The sequence below is a fragment of the Platalea leucorodia genome, assembly GCF_965183815.1.
Source record: "Platalea leucorodia genome assembly, chromosome: 5".
Lineage (NCBI taxonomy): Eukaryota > Metazoa > Chordata > Aves > Pelecaniformes > Threskiornithidae > Platalea > Platalea leucorodia.
The window spans coordinates 44,758,862-44,775,059 of record NC_138827.1 but is presented as its reverse complement, the minus strand read 5'-3'; the positions used below and the strand labels follow the sequence as shown (position 1 = coordinate 44,775,059).

The following is a 16,198-nucleotide window of genomic DNA, read 5'->3' as shown; positions in this document are numbered from 1 at the left end:
AGTGACTACTTTGTTGCAAAAAACAGCATCTAGGGTGTTTTCTATGAAATCCAAAACTTAAAACTTGTTGAACAACGTATTTGCTTTAACTCAAAATGGCATTTTGGATATTTTTTCCTGTTCTTCTGATAGTAAGAATACTTTGCATCAAATGAGAATGCTTTGGATCTTTGCATCGATCCCAACTTTTTGGTAGTTCAGCCACTAGTCCAAAAACTATGGTTTGTACCTCTTGGCTCTTAGTCCATTTCTAAGTTCATTTATCGTATGCGTCTAGGCAGGATTATTCCCATCTTTTTCCCCTAATGGTTGCCTTGCTGATGAGCTATTTTGCTCAGGGCAGTAAAATACCCATCTAGTGCTTGTGCCAAATTGTTTCTATATGGTGGCTGGCAAGTGAGCTTTAGGCTCCTTCCCCGTCTTGTGTTGTAGGAGGTTGGAAATACCTGCCAAGAGCCCAGGTGAGCAGGAGAAGGGCTACGTGGTTCCCTCCTGCCATCCACAGGAGGACTGGGACATACAGCATGTCTGTACCATGACATACCCACCATCTTCTCCACGGGGATTCACTCACACTCAGAGCTGGCTATAGTCCGATACTGCTCACAGAAACACTCAGAAAGCTAACAAAGCCTAGAAAGGTCATGTGGAAACGGTACCTGTATTCCTCCGTGCAACCCAGTGGAGTTAAAGAGGATATTCACCTCTCACTGTTTAGACTGCAGTGTGCATTTTTAAATTGCGCTTCAGAGCACCAGTCCCACGGCTCCTGCTGGCATCCTGATAGCAAGTGCAGTGCTCTGCGCTGCCAGAGGCAGAAGGACAGGGTGCAGAGAAAACGCAATGGCTTTTTACAAAACGCTCTCCTGATTTCCCACCCACCTAACATCAGAAAATGCTTTTCTGATTCAAATATATATTTAATGTTCTATACTGAAAAATTCTCCCTGCTCTGTTAAGCCAGTGCCAAATCTCAATGGAAGCAGGGTTTATGCTGTTTTTTAAGAGCCCACACAGCTGCACTTATAAATGACATCATTTTTCATGAGAGTAGGTGCTGTCCTCAGAAACCGTGTCTGAACAGGTAGCTTTATTGTCAGCGTAATAAAACTCACGCTGTAACTAATAAATTGTTTTTTGTGGATTTTCAGAGGAGCAAAGTGATCCCAGTTGTCTTTCTTAGCAAGCTGTTCCTTTGCCTTAGCGAAGTAGGACAAGTATTTGGCAGGGGCAGCTACGGAGCTGCCTGGGGGCTCCAGGTCAGCGCTGGAGCTGACAGGCTGCGGACAGTTGCAGCAGTGCCTGAGGCAAGATGAAAAATTTGATTAAAAGGAATTTTCAAACACAGGCTTTTGTCCCGCAGATTTCTAGGTATGAGAAGGAGGGTGGGAGGGAAGCAAGCCTTATGATAGATGGCATGGCTGTGGTGTTCAGGTACCCCCTCACTTTCTGGGACAAAGACTGTCTTTTTCTTGTGTGTTTTTCAATTTCACGTGAAGGTAAAGTCCTCCTTCGGCTGCCTCAGCACGAATCACGGGTAATATGTAATAATAGCAAATTTAGCAAGTGTGCAATCTGTAGTCAGCAGGACACAGCAAGTCTTGCATCCTATTTTCTGTAGGTGTTGCAAAACTGCATTTAAAAATGGCAGTTGGAAATTGCAGAGTTTCCAAAATGTGTTTTCACTTTTTCTGCTTTGATCGCTGACTACTTCTGGAAAGGGGAGTGTGTAAAGTTGCCCTCGACATGTTTTGTCTTTGTTTCCCAGCTGTAGGACCTGAAAGTGTGAGCATGGCGAGTGCTGCCTTATTGTTTTCCTCACAGGAGCGATGGCTGGGGCCGTGGTGATCTTTCCTTCACTCTGTCCAAAACCAACTTCTCCCCTTTCGCAGGCGCACGCTATTCGGCCGGTTCTCCACAGCCAGTCATCCAGCTTTCCCCAGTTACTGGTATGTTTTGAACAAACACAGATGAGGGGAAGTATGAGACAGCGCGTTAAAACTCTTCCTGCCCAGTGCCTCAAAGAAAGGTCCTTGTACAAATGCTTGACATACAGAGCATATTCGACCTTTGATCATCTGTCATTTTGTTGTAAGAAAGCATGCCATCGTTTGCCACCGTTTAAAATAGACCCAAAGGAAGTCAGGGCTTAATCTTAACCTCAAACACATTGAGCCCTGTATTTCCTATCCAGCCATACACCGTGCTATCTTGTTTCCTACACCTCAGGCCTGCTAAGTTTAGTTCCTCCCAGCCAGCTGCTAAGAAGGAAGGGAAACTGTGTTCGCTGTGGATAAAGCATTCGCTGTCCGCAGCTCTCGCAGCCTTTACGCACTAAGTGACGGGCAACAATACAGTTTTGAGGTTTCTCAGTTTAAAAAAAAAAAAATTTTGAATTCTTTTCCCTCTTACTCTTCATGTGCCCTGTGGGTTCATACATTTAAATCTTGGATGGCATGCTTTCTTGGGCTTCTCTAGGAAAAACGTTATTACTTGCATGCTTAGGCATAATCATTTAGCACTTATGAATATCATGTGGTTAGACCATGGCTGAATTCAACACTGGAGTGTTATGCATTAATTAATATTATATCAAATCCAGTGCAGTCACTCAGGTCTTTCATCTTAGAAAGTAAATGAATGAGTAGGAATATATAATGTACCATACAGGAATTGAGATTGCCTCACAAGAAATCTTTATTTATCATAGAAAGTAGCTGCATAAAATAGCTGTGATAAAACTGACCTATTTTGCCTTTATATCAGTATGATTCCTTGTCCATTTACTTCAGGCAAACAGATTTTTATCACAGAGGAACTGGCTGATTTCTTTTTTGGAGGTAGTCTTGAGCCCTGCTGTGAAAGCCACAGACTTCTTTCAGTAGTGTGTCTTCTGGGGACCTTAAATATTTATTAACACAATTGCTTTTCCCCCTTAATTTTTAGTGGAATTATGATAACTTTGACATAACCGTACCCACTGGGTTATTGGGCCGTGCCTGGCAGCCACACGCCCCGGCGTGCAGGCGGTTCAGCACCCACGAGCTGGAGCTGGCTGTTCGGGGAGGATTTGGCGAGCCTGTACCCCTGCCGTACAGCGATCTCTTTTCCCAGGGATAGCAGGGCGCTTCCTGGCAGAATTTTGGGTTTGGATGATTTACAAAGCAAAAATCTTAGCAACATTAGTATCTCTGTGAAACCGACAGGACTGGGAAAAACTCACTCTTTGTCCCACCCGATTCTACTAAACGTTGATTAAATTCCTCCTTTCCCTTGTGTTCACACATCTCCAGCATTTCAAATCATGGAAGGAGAAAATTCTTCTGATGGAAAGGATTTACAACATCATTACGGGAGGCAGAAGAGCCTAAAACACCATTACAAGAGGCAGAAGAGGCTAAAGACCTTCTTTGGCGTTTGTATAGAGGTGCTGTTTTCCTCTGCTAGAGTTGCATACAGTTTTATCTGAGTTGTTGTGATGTTTCCATAACATTATATCCTTCCAACCCTGCTTGGTCCTTGCTTTTGAACGGCAGCGCTCATAAATTCAGTTTTGAATTTGGTATCAGTATCCACTTCTCTTCTCTTAGCAGCAGGGTGAATAAAACCATCCAGTCGAACCTAAAGTACAATAGATACCTGCAGAATATTGATATATGACAAGAAAAGAAAGATTAACTTCATCAAACTTAAAACAGGGTAGGAAACACTATCCTGCATTTTTATTTTAATACAGGGATGTATCTCATTCCTCCCTACCGTCCCCCCATGTAATTACCTAATTCTCCTCTCATTTTTACCTGTTTTAAAATGGGATAATTCACAAGCTTCAACATTCCCATTTTCAATTAGAGGCAAACTGGGCCTGGTGTCTGCATACATTTTTTAAATGAAGCAATTGAATGTGTGAAGGAAAAAGCAAAACACGAAGTTAGTACAGAGCATTGTCCTACAGGTAAGGACAGAGAATGCGCAGGATGGGGGGGTAAAGAAAATGCTTAAGAAAAAAATTGTCTGGAGCGTGTAATTGAATTCATGTAATCCAGTCATGGAGACAGAAGAGCCTGACGGTACTGCTCTATTAGTCTGCTCAGAGATGGCTGAAAATATAAGATGAAAATACCTGGACACTAATGGCTCCAGAAAACTTCTATAACACTTCTTTGGCCAGTCAGGACTGGTTAACAAACAATTCAAAGCTGAAGGTCCTTCTGAGCCAGAGGAGACTTCTATGATGAGGAAGCTCCTAAAACACTGAATAACCCTGGCAAGTAGTCGCCAAACTTACCGTGATACCAAATGAGAGTGGGGATATATTTGTCTGATGATTCTCGCAAGTGTTGGGATTCATAATCTGCCATCTTTCCTTCAGCTGGTGTGTACCTAGCTCATCTCACTGGTTTTAATGCAAAGTACAGTAATACTCAGCTTAGTTAAGGATGGCTAAGTAGCTCAGATTAAGGAGCTTTAATAAACGTTTGCTCCAGGCCTAGCTGTGTTGGTAGCAGCTTCTCAGTGACGCTTCCCAATTACTGTAGACTCGGAGAACCATTTATTATCCTTGTGTAATTCCGAAGGTAATGTACTGTAGGTTTGCAATAATACCTTTGGTTTTTATCGGAAATCCTAACAGTTTATCCATATTTCACTTAATAGATTCAGGAGCAGACGCCTCCATTCTCTGGAAAAAACAATCAGCAGGAAAGCCCAAATCCATCTGTTTGTCTGTCATGTGTTGAGCAAATGGTGCTGACACCAGGAAATGTGCAGCACTTGACGCGTGCGTTTTGTAAGTGCGTGGAGGCAGCTCGCAGGCATCGTGTGCAGGCAGCGCTTCGGAGTGCTGACAGCATCCTGACAGATAGTTGTAGTGGACTGAAAGGAGGATAAACGACTATAAAAAGCATATAATTACATTTTTATGTGCATAAATATGTATATTAGTGAAGACTTCAAAAAATTACCATCTATCACAGACTAATGTATTATTTAACCAACTTTTTGAGGTGTAAATAAATTTATAACTATTTTAAGAATACAGTATTTTCTAGGATAGTTTGGACTTTGAAGGTACCCGTGGTGGAGCAGAGGAGCTGTGCAGGCTTAGTTATTGCTCTTGCAACTGCTATCCCCTTTGTAACAGGAGACCAGTGTGGTGTCCTCTGCCCACAAACGGAGGGGCGGTTTGGCAAACTGGAGCAGAAAGAGACCCCTGGACATGGCCAAGAGTTATGTGACTCCCTGGAGAGGTGGGGTGAGGTGAGAGAGTAAAGGAGGGAAGGGGCTGGTGATTCACAGCTGTCTAAGGAGACAGGCTGATGGCAGAGGAACTCTTGGAGGGCGATGCTAGGAATAGCCACATAACCTGGCAAGCTTAGCCTTCTCCAGCTCAAGTGTGGATGCATAGGCAGGATGTACAGACCCTTTGCTGTCAGAACCAGGCTGTGTTTGCACAAATGCCGTGCTGCTCGGGTACTCCTGTAGTGAAAATACAGGTGGAGGCTGTAGGTCCCCAGCAGAGCGTGTCCTGCAGCCACCGTGGGGCAGAGCAGCCTGGCCAGCCAGTGACCCAGGTGGTGGCAAAGTGCCTGGTATGGCTCCGAGGGGAGGCAAGCATGCAGCAAGCTGGTATAAATACAGCTCTGGCTGACAGGATCTGGCTGAGAGGACAGAGTTTGAGAAAAATCTCCGTGCATAAATCAGTTCCTTCAGGAGCTTTAGGAGAACACTGAACATTGGGTTTACGTCAGCTCCTGCCTCTGCTCTTCTGCTCATTGCTCAACTCTCACTCTTCTTCCCAGGTCCTTCAGCCATTCTCCACATTGCTCCACTATACGAGGAGAAGAAAATCCCATGTCAAGATGCCTTAACCATCATCCCACCATCTACAGCCTCCTTGGAAACTTGCCCTGGTTGTCTAACGCCACCAGAGCAAGCCAGGGCCTCTGCCCCGCTGAGCTCTCTTCCAGTTTTGCCTCTTCCTGTGACATTTGTGTTTTGGTTGGTGTTTGCACCCTGCCTGTGGGCAGGAGCGAGCCGGGACAGCAGCCAGCTCCCTGCCATGGGTGGCACGAGGATTCACCTCCGGGACGCTGGCACTTGAGGGGATCCTCACAGAGATTGCAAAGAGTGACCCTCAGCTGAAAAGAGCATGGTAAAAGGTTTTTGGGACCTCCGTAGGGAGTGATGCAGAACATTTATGTGTGTACAGCATCTAGCTATCCATTAGGAAAAAAACATGAATGAATTTTGAAGGCAGGGCAATATTCCCGACATTACACTGACGAGTTACCACGCACATTGCATGACATCCATGCAGAGCCTTGAGCAACAGATGACTAAGTATCATCTGATTCTCTGTTATTAAAAAGTAGGTGAATGTGTGTGTTTCACTAAGGAAGGAAATGATGAAATTGGGGCGGCATACTTGGAAAGAACTCCATTTCAAAACCCCTTTTTCCTTTTCAAGGCAAAGGAGTCGCTGCTAACAACTTCAGGCGGGGGTTGAAAAAAGCCAAAATGATAAGAAAACAGTCTTTTGAAGTTATGATAGTGAGATAGCGATAGAAATTTTATTGTGCATGTTTCCAGTGTGAAGCTATGGAGTGGGCAGAAGATTTTCTGCTGCCTTTAGTAAGAATTGGGTAACTCTTTGAATTCAGACGCGTGCCCGGTTGTGCTCTGAATTTAGAAATCAAGCATTGCTCCTAGCAATGAGTTTTTAAAAAATTGATTTTCTTAATGTAAATCATCTTCTAAGGTGACCTTGGGTGAGGCAAATCAATACAGGACTGCTGAAAGCAGCACTCGCTCTCAGCAGAAATACCGACGCCAGAGCCGGGCAGCCCCAGCCAGCCCCAGCCCTGTAGCAGCCCTGCTTGCACCCAACCCCTGCTGCTCATCCTCGCCCCGGGGAGCCACCAGACCCCAGCACCCTCCCATCGAAGTAGGTAACATGGAGGGTGATTTGAACCCGTGGAGGTCCTTCGGTTGTACCAAAGCAGCAGGCTCTTAGGGAGACACTGCAGATCTTCAGCTCGCCAGGCTGTTTTGTGAGACGGGCTCACAGGGACCCCCTGAGCAGGAATAATGGTCTTCGATTAGTCGGTAGCATCACCAGGATCCAGGGGATTGCAGGCTGAGCAGCCTGGCTGGGGCGGTGCGTCGAGCTTGATGCACGGCCATCGCTCACTAAAGGTTATTGCTCTCTGTTATTTTAAATATGCGCAGGGAGATGAGAAGCTTTTACTACTTTAATGCTATCGTAATCATATATGCAGGCTTCGCTTCTTTATGACTTTAAATATTCCTGTGAAAAGCACAGGAAATAACAGAAATGCAAAATAACCTCAAGAAACTCGATAGCCCGTGCATCACTGTAACTTCCATTATTTCCTGGGTTTTACCAGCTCAGAAATACTGCAGGAAGTGCTTTTTCTCGTGGTATTTTTGCTTCCTCCCCCAGCAGAGTGGAAGCATTACACAATGGCATGTGGAAATGAGAGAGGGACCCACGCCGCCGGCGGGCCAGGTCATGGGAGCTCTGGATTTCTGCTTTCCATGGCCGTGCCTGGCTCGGCAGCGGAGGGGCGAGGGACGAGGCCCAGCAGGGCAGCGCTCGCCAGCTCTCAGCGGCCAGGAATGCCTCGTTCCCGTCGGGGAGGGTGGCAGGGGAGTGGGAAGATGGGCAGTGGGCAGGCACAGGGCTGGCAAGAGGGCACTGGCATCACTTCTCGTTACTCGAAGCCTGCAGAGAAGCTGATCAGCCTGAGGTGTTGCTTTGCAGCTTTAGGCTAATTTTTACTGTACCTGAATGAATCTGCCTGACACCCACATACAGCTTAATAAACACCCAGGAGGTTTAGCCAATTCCTTGTGCGTACTTCATCGTTTTAAGACATTGAGATCTCATTTAGAGATGTGAAATGCCTGCAACCTTCCTCCATCCAGGCTGCGCACTGACCAGTCAACATTCAGTCTGGTGAGCCAGAGCATATGCATTAAATCCTGCATTAAAGCTCTGCTGATAACATTATGCTTATTAAATAATACAAACATTTTTCCTGTTTGCCAAACAGTGGGGATCCCTAGTGCACACTGGGGAGGCATGAACTATAAAAGCCTCTATTCTTTTTTAATTAGGCCATATCTAATTAAAATGATTGCCTGCCATTACTAGCATTTATAAAGTATTTTCCAACTCAGCATGACTCATGGGGCTGTATGGAGACAGACTGCGCTGCAATCTATTTGGGATGTGTTTGCCTGTGCTGTGCAATTGTCCTTTATCATCATAGGCAGGCAGTGTTTGTCTGAATTATTATTTAGCATGTACTGCCAGCCACCCAGGCCTCTACGGTTCCTCTTAGAAATTAACTGATTAGCCTATTTTGCATACATATGAAATCTGGGTTTGAGATCCAGTTTGGGGCTCTGAATGGACAAATTAATTTGAAGGTAGAAGCAGGGCTCTCCCTAGAAGTCGCTGACAGGGAATTTAACCGCTCGAGATGCCAGGCTAGTTAGGTGGTCAGCTATTGCAACCCATGTGGAAACACTTGCAGTCTTTCTATTGATCCGGGTGGGAATGGGAACCATTGCATGTGCTTCAAGCAACCCACTCAAACTCAGCCCATAAGGAGCGACTGTTCTGGAGGGGAGCAAAGACCCCGGCCATTAAATGGCATAGGATGCCATAGGCAACCCCATTAAAGCCAAGGTTAGCCAGCAAAACCCACTGGAGAGGAGGCAGGTGTTCCCTCTGAGGAGAGAGCGATGAAAAGCCAGCCTGGAGTGATGCGAAAAGGTAATGGGCTGTGGCGGCACAGGCTTTGCCTACATTTGCCTTAAGAATAAAGCGTGCCTGAAGAGAGCGTGGGGTGTGGCAGAGCGGGCCCCGGGAAGGGAACCGGCCCCGGGAAGGGAGCCGACCCAGGAGGGGAACCGGCCGGGTTGGTTTGCGCAGGGCAGGGGCGATTTGCAGGCAGCGGCTGCGGGCCAGCTCAGCGGGCGAGGGATGGGGCCTGTGCTGGAGCGGGGCGAGGGGTGCTCAGCGCTCGCGTGGGGTACAGAGCTGCCCGTGGAGCTGAGGGTGGCTGCTGCAAGCTGAGCAGTAGGGCCTGGAGAGATTGTGCTGGTTTGGCGGGATCTTGGCTTGAAACATGCAAAGTAACGCGTGAGTGTGTGGAAACCCAGATTTTCAGGCTGACAGCTGAGTTCCTAGGCACGGAGGACTGAGGTTTTCTAGGCTACAGGGTTTAGAGCAGCAGTTGAAAGGGGTCAGACATCCTCCTCTGAGGAGGTATGTCCACACTGGATGGATGGTGTGGAGTGGAGCAGAGTAAGCCCCTGTGGGAGCCCGCGCTCCTGAGAGGAGGCAGGCAGCAAAGCGATGCTTCTGCTGAGGGATGTGCAGGGCTGCTCTCCTTCCCTCCCAAACCCCTGCTTCGTTCCCCCGCCACGTAACCCTCTGGCTTTTGGCTCCCTCAGTGGTGTTACAGCATGTTGGGTAGGAAAGGTGGTGGAGACGTGAGGGGTGAGAAGCGACAGCAGGACGCTGAGTGAGGAGATACAATGGCAGCAGCAGTCGCTGATGGAGCAACTTAAAGTAAAAGGCTCAGCTCTGCAAATTACAGCTTGTATGGGTAGGCTGAAGCTGTTGCTGGTGTCAGTGCAAGGTTTACAATCGTATTTCAGCTCTTGTTCTCTTTCACTTTCACAGCTTGTATTCTTGGTAAGTTTTTTTTCCAAGGGTTATTACGGTATGTGATAGGTATGATACTATTATTAGCTTTCCTTTACGTCAGTACGTCCCAAGTAAGACATGACAAGACATGGAATTATGTTAAAATTAAAATCTTACCATATAAATTTAAGTTTTTAGTATAGACTTGCCTATCTGAGATTATAGCATCTTTATTCTGAATGCTGTACCTAATACAAAGTAAGATGTAATACCTGCTCTGTGAGCTGATAATCTAAAAGGCAGTGCCTTTAAAAAAAAAAAAGGTAATATTTTCAGCTTTATTTTATAGGTGAGGAACTGGGACACAGAGAATCAAATTACTCCCATGTCATGCAGACTAGGAATTAACATGTGTCTTGAATTTCCAGTTTCATCTTAACCACAAAAACAAATTTTCTCTCTGAGTAAGGACAGTTTGTTCTGGATTTTAAAACATTTCTTAAATGAAGTGCTAAAAGAATTTAAAACGCTTGCTGTGTTATGGTTTCTTCCTAGATGCTCGGACAACTAGCTTTATGGCTGCAGCCTTTTCTGCTCCCACTGTGGATCAAAATACAAATTTTCTTACCTTGTGCAAGACAGTCTTTGCTACGAGCACTTCTTTCCTTCATTGTACCTTGAAGAACAGTTGCATGCATCATCCAAATATGAGCTTTGCACTATTTCTGGTGGTAAAACAACTATAATAAAACTGCCCGGCTCTTTCTTCTGCAGACAAACACCATGGTAATTAATATGAATGCAATTATTCGTCAGCTGCCACTCCATTGGCTTTTATGGGTCGTTCTTGTGCTCTTTTTATTTCTCTTTAATTACACGGTAGGGAAAGAAGAAGCTGAGGTTGTGCATGGGACAGGGCTGGCGGTTGCCAGCTAACACGGAGCTCTGGAGTCACCTTTTCCTATTGTGAAACACAAAATGAGTCGCTGATCTAACACCCAGGTTAGGTCCTGCTGCCATGACTGGCAGGTCAGTTTTCTCCTCTGAGTTGTTGCTGGAGCTGAGTTTTTTCGGAGACGGTGCTATGCTGAAAGGGCTGCTGCTGAGCCATCTGGATTGCCATGCTCGCGTCCCGCTGGAAGCCTGATTTGCCTTCAAATTTAGGAATGCACTAATCACACCTCAAGAGCTGAAGGTGGCATCTCGGGCACATTTTGGTAGGGGCAGCTATTTTTACCAGCAGAAGATGTTGGGTTAGATTGCCTGGATCCCAGTGCCTTTTCAGCAATTCTTTTCTGGATACCTGAACTTCTCACAGGAAAAGCATTGGGAGGAGGGTGTTAAAATGAAATTAGGGGATAACAAGTTTACACTCGTTTCTTCTGCTCTTTCCCCTGTGAGGCTGTAAGAGACAGGAAATTGAGGGAGAGACCTCTGGGCTGGGCTGAAAAGGTCACTCGCCTCTTTGCATCTCACAAAACCAAGTTCCCTCACACCTGATGCGGGCGGGTAGCACCGCCTAGCCTCCATCGCTCGCCTACGTGGCGCCTGGGTTTGCTTTCCTTCCTGAGCTGAACACGTGAGTTCAACGAGAGCTCACACACCAAAGCACAACAGAGAATGGTAAACCCGCCTGTTTGGTTTCATCTGGTTTCACTGGTTTGCAGCCAGGCTGAAAAGAGTTTTCAGCCTGAAACAGCACCTTATAGCAGAGGAGTTAGTTACTTTTCTGCGCCCTTGTACACAAAATGGTTGCAGCTCTTCTGAAGAAAGAAACCCAGCTCACCTCTCCCCCAGCTCTGGTCCTCCCTGGCAGCACTGGAAAGACAGACCTGCCTTAGATTGCCTGGGCTTTGGCCAAAATGATCTGCATCTGAAAGGGAAATACTGCCAGAGGAGTTAAATTTAGCGTTATTACTTATTCCTGGCAGCTCACACAGCATCAATTAAACAAGGATTTACATTCCCCAATGATTTTAGCATAATTTTCACTTTCAATCTGTTTTAAGTCCTAAATATGCAATCTGTCTATTAGAAGATGGTCACTTACCCAAATAATTTAAATTCATGTTATTTCATGAATAAAAAGAAAGGATTTCTTCATTGTAAGAAATCATTAGTATATGTGCTTTAACTTGCCTTTTTTATTAGCTTTACACATGCTACCTTTTGTTTGGTTGCTTTTGTTTACCTACTGTCAAACTCCAGAGACCCTTTAGCTCTCTATTTGTCAGAGTTAACTTAGGAAAAGATGTGGGGTTTTTGTGTTTGTTTTTGTTTTCCAAAGTGAGGGCGACAGTTAGTTAGACCACAGGCAGGTACTGCTGTGAACCACTCAGTAGAATTGCACCAGGAGCAGGACAGCAATTCAAATGCCTGCAAGGTAACAGGAGCTTATGCAGAGGTGCAGTGGTGCCCTTGCTTGCTATTAACCCCGCTGGGAGATCGGTGCTGTGTGCATTGAGACATGGCGTAGCCGTGCAAAACTGTTCAGCAGCAGAGCTGTGTTGTCACCTTGTCCTACGGTGTGCCGCATGGGCCAGCGCTGCGTGCCAGCCTCGCGCCCGGGGCGAGGGCAGGAGCTGCGCCAGCCTGACGCTCAAGCAGCGGCTCTTTCTGTGTGTGAAAGATGCACGAGTGGCATTTGTATGGTGGACATCTCTATTTTATCTAATACCAGCACTGCAGGAATTTTTGTACTGGCATCCAGAGTGGAACTGAGCATTGGAAATCAAAGTAGGTATTGAAAGCAGCATTTTTGCTATGTTATAGCATCGTGACATTATATCATTGCTGTGGAAAGTAATGCGATGATCAATGAAAATAGCTTAGGTAGCTAATTCTGCTTCCTTCCACGCACTGTCTTGTATTGAACTGATATTAATAATATTAAACTTCCATTCTTGTCGGTGATAAAAGCAGATCTCTGTAAGCCAGTTCAGCCATAAAAAGGGTAAACACCTATGTGCAGTAACTCAGCAGACGAGTAAAAGGAGCCTTCAGAGCTCAAAGTCTAATAATAATGTTTAAGAGAGTTTTGCTAAAGTCATTGTACAGAGCAGGATTGCTGCTGCCCTTGAAGTTAAGCACTCGCATACGCTCTTTGTGTTTGCCAGCAGCAGAGTACAGGGACAGCACCAACTTGTGAAAAGCACCACATCCGTTATAGCATTTTATAAATAATCAGAATTTCCAGAAATAGAAGGACTAACAATTTTTTAATAACAGTAGAATTTCTCTGAGGTAGAAAGAAAATCACTATCCAGGGATCTGCTGGCTGAGACGGCGAGGCATGCAAACGCGCTCTGGAGACGTCGAACATACGGGGTTTTACAGACACCAAATACCTAGGTGGTTAAGGAAACTGTTCCATCCCTGCACTAAAGTTTATATCACAATTGCGTTAATAGTTGTAATAGCTTGGTGGGTGTAACTGTGAAGTAAATATAAATTTGTGTCTCCTGTGAATAGGTAAAGCATGTGTTGAAAGACAGAAGCAGATGTTTCACATTGCTTAATGAACACCTTCCCAAGTTGTCACTTCTTCATGCTCTACATCCACCCCAAGAGATTCAAAGTATAATGCCTGTTTGTAAACATGATCAGGTGTGAGTCAGTAAAAGGAAAAGAGTGCAGTTTGAAATGGTAAATTGCACATTTCTGTGCTCATCTACCATAATACATCGGGTCTGGGAAGAATTTTAGCTAGAAAAATCATCACGATATCTTATGAAGGAGCATCATGCCTCTCTCCTCTGTGCACTGCAGGGTCCTAGGTTCTTTCTCTGTGGAAAATATATAAATGTAACACTCCTTTCCTTTGTAGTCATACCTGGCACCCCTTATTCTTACAGTTTCTGATGATAACAAACATGAAGTGAGAGCTGGCATCTCCCAGGAAGCGCTTCCTTTATCTTCATCGATAGATTCATTTAAATATCCCAAAATGCTCGTGATGACAGTAAAAATAATTATCTCCCTGAATTCAAAGCAAGAACCTTTTATTCCTAATGTTTTGAGCACTCTTTTATCAAAGAAGCTGATTCTCGGTCGGTGTGCATTTCGTGTAGCTGTCAGTGCTTGCGCGGAGGCTGCGTACACCCGTTCTGCTTCGGCAGCCTCTGAGGTGTCCAGTGGTACCCAGAGGGGTGAGCTTTTAGAGTCAGAAGGGGCAAGAATTAAATGATCTCGAGAATTTGTAGCTCTTGCTTTGAAACATTAACTAACTTTGGCAGATAAGAGTGGACAAAAAAACCCCAGTTTTCTGAACAGCACTTTAAAACTATGCGTGGTCAACACGGAGAAAGGGCAGCTTTTAGCTGTAGTCTCCTTGAGCAATCCCTAGCACTGTAGCTGAACATTTCATGCAAAGTTTGTTGTAGTCTGCAACATGTGGTTGTAGGTTATTACCTGCATTTGTTATTGTTGTTCTTACTGAATCAATGGGCTTTTAGAGCTGAAGATAGCACTAAGAAAAGGGAAAGCGATCCCCGTTTCATACCCAACGTTATACTTGGCAGGGCTGAACCGTGCCAGGAACGTACTGAATGCACATGATGAGCAAGGGCTGGAAACAGGTCGTCACTTGTGCTTTGGGCAGGTCATGTGTCAAAGATGCGGTCGGCTCGCGTGCAAAAGGACAAAAGCATCCCTGGCTCCCCTGCAAATTCAGCTGAGGAAGGATGCTGTCACGCACCAGCAAGAACTGCCTGTGTCCCAACAAATAATAGACAAACCCTTATCTCTGAGCTCATTGCCTGCCCTCACATTTAAATATTTTCAATTTTCATTTATTTACTTTTTGTTAGAATAATTACTTCAGTTTTTGACTAACCAAATGGCATTTTACTTGAATGGAGTACACTTGCGCGGCACTTTAAAGGCTTCCTCCTCCACAGCCATTTCCAGAGGTTTCTGTGCCTTTTGATTTTTGAGAAGTCCTGGGTTGGTCTTTGCTCTTTCATTTTTAAATAAGTACCTGGTAGTTGTCAACCATTGTGTTTAGAACTCGAAGTCAATACTGTCAAAGTGAGATCATTGAACATTGATCGACTTCAAGACAGCACACGCTTCACTAATGTGAGTTAGGTAGCACCTCATACTAATAGTGTTCTTAGACTTTAAATGTGATCGCTGCAAGGATTCAAATAATCTTTTCTTTATTTTCAACACGAACTTTGTTTCATAAGCAAAATTCAATCCTGTAAAGCCGAAGAAGCCTTGCTGTGAGCTCATGTGGTGAAAGCCAGGGTTATTGCAGGCTCACACCCAAAGTGCAGTATGCAAGGACCAGGTTAGTTCCTGGAGTAATTTCTGCCTCTGCAGCTTGGTCCTGAGCAATGGTTGTCTTGCCCTCGCATCCAGCAAGTTTGTTTGTCCCTGCGCTGTAGGGCCTGGCTGGCCGTGCCCATCCTGGGAATGGTGCGGGAGCCTCCAGGCGAGGTGCAGCAGACGTCCTGCCAAGGAAAACCTCACGCTTAGAAACATTGTCTTTAAATAACGTGCCTTACTTCTGTAAACTTGCAGCAACATTACATCAGATGCTTTTCCTTCTTAGAAAGTTGAAGGCAGTCAACCTATAAGAAGTACCCCGGTATTTCACTGAGACTGATACAGCTACAGTGTTTTGCGCCGGCATTGTTCAGTCACCTGTATCAGACGTCTTTTGTTCGCCTGGCTGCGCCTTGGAAGGGAATGCGGATTGTCAGCTTCAGGATTTCTCTGGAAAGAATTTGCTGTGATTGTAGGGCATCAGGAAACCTCTTTTTTTCTGTAGAAAGATGAGGGAATTTGGCAAACACTGATCAAATAATTTACAAGTGTGACTTTGAGTTTGTTTCCTTTCCCTGAGCTATTTATGCAGCACACGTTTGAAGGCAAGCTGTGAGTATTATGCAAAGAAATCTGCTAGCATGCAATCTCCAAGAGAAGATTGAAGATTTAATTTCAGGCAGGATCTGGCTCACAGCAGCTAATAGGAAGGCCTGTTACACTGCTCTGCCAGCCATACTAAAAATTCAGCATGTTTAATGCTTATATTTCCGTGTTACATTTCTGCCATGGCGAAAGGCATTTGCATGCATGGACTGAATGAAATGCCCACTGATGTGAAATCATTTTTTGTCATTAGTCGCAGAAGCTAAGGTGAATGTAAGAGGGACCACGGAAGCTTCATCTCGCCCACCAGTGTTTATTGCCATAGACCAGTGATCTGTGCGGTTCTGCTGGTGAGCTCCAGCGAAGTAGCTGCTCCCCTGCGGATGCGGTTGCTGCAGGACTTCAGGGTCTCGCCCTGGCGCTGAGAGGCAGCAGAGAGAGGACAGAGAGGTCTGGTTTCCATCTGCCCACCCTGCGTGAACACAAGTGAATTTAACTTCTATTTCTCTGGTTACAAACCTTTAATGTAGCAAGAGCATGAGCTTAACGTAGTATTCTGGGCTACACTGCTAAGTTCAGGTAGTCCAGCAAAGTCACAAGAAGTGAATGATAACGGCTGTTGCCTTCTTTTCCGTT

At 45.3% G+C, this 16,198-nt stretch overlaps 1 long non-coding RNA gene across 1 annotated transcript; it reads left to right on the top strand.

Moving 5' to 3' along the window:
- Positions 1-1,788: 1,788 nt before the first annotated feature.
- On the top strand, positions 1,789-8,097 carry LOC309590882. The gene is made up of 3 exons (XR_014228238.1): positions 1,789-1,949; positions 3,294-3,427; positions 5,802-8,097. It is a non-coding gene; the product is annotated as an uncharacterized lncRNA (long non-coding RNA).
- The last annotated feature ends 8,101 nt before the right edge of the window (positions 8,098-16,198 follow it).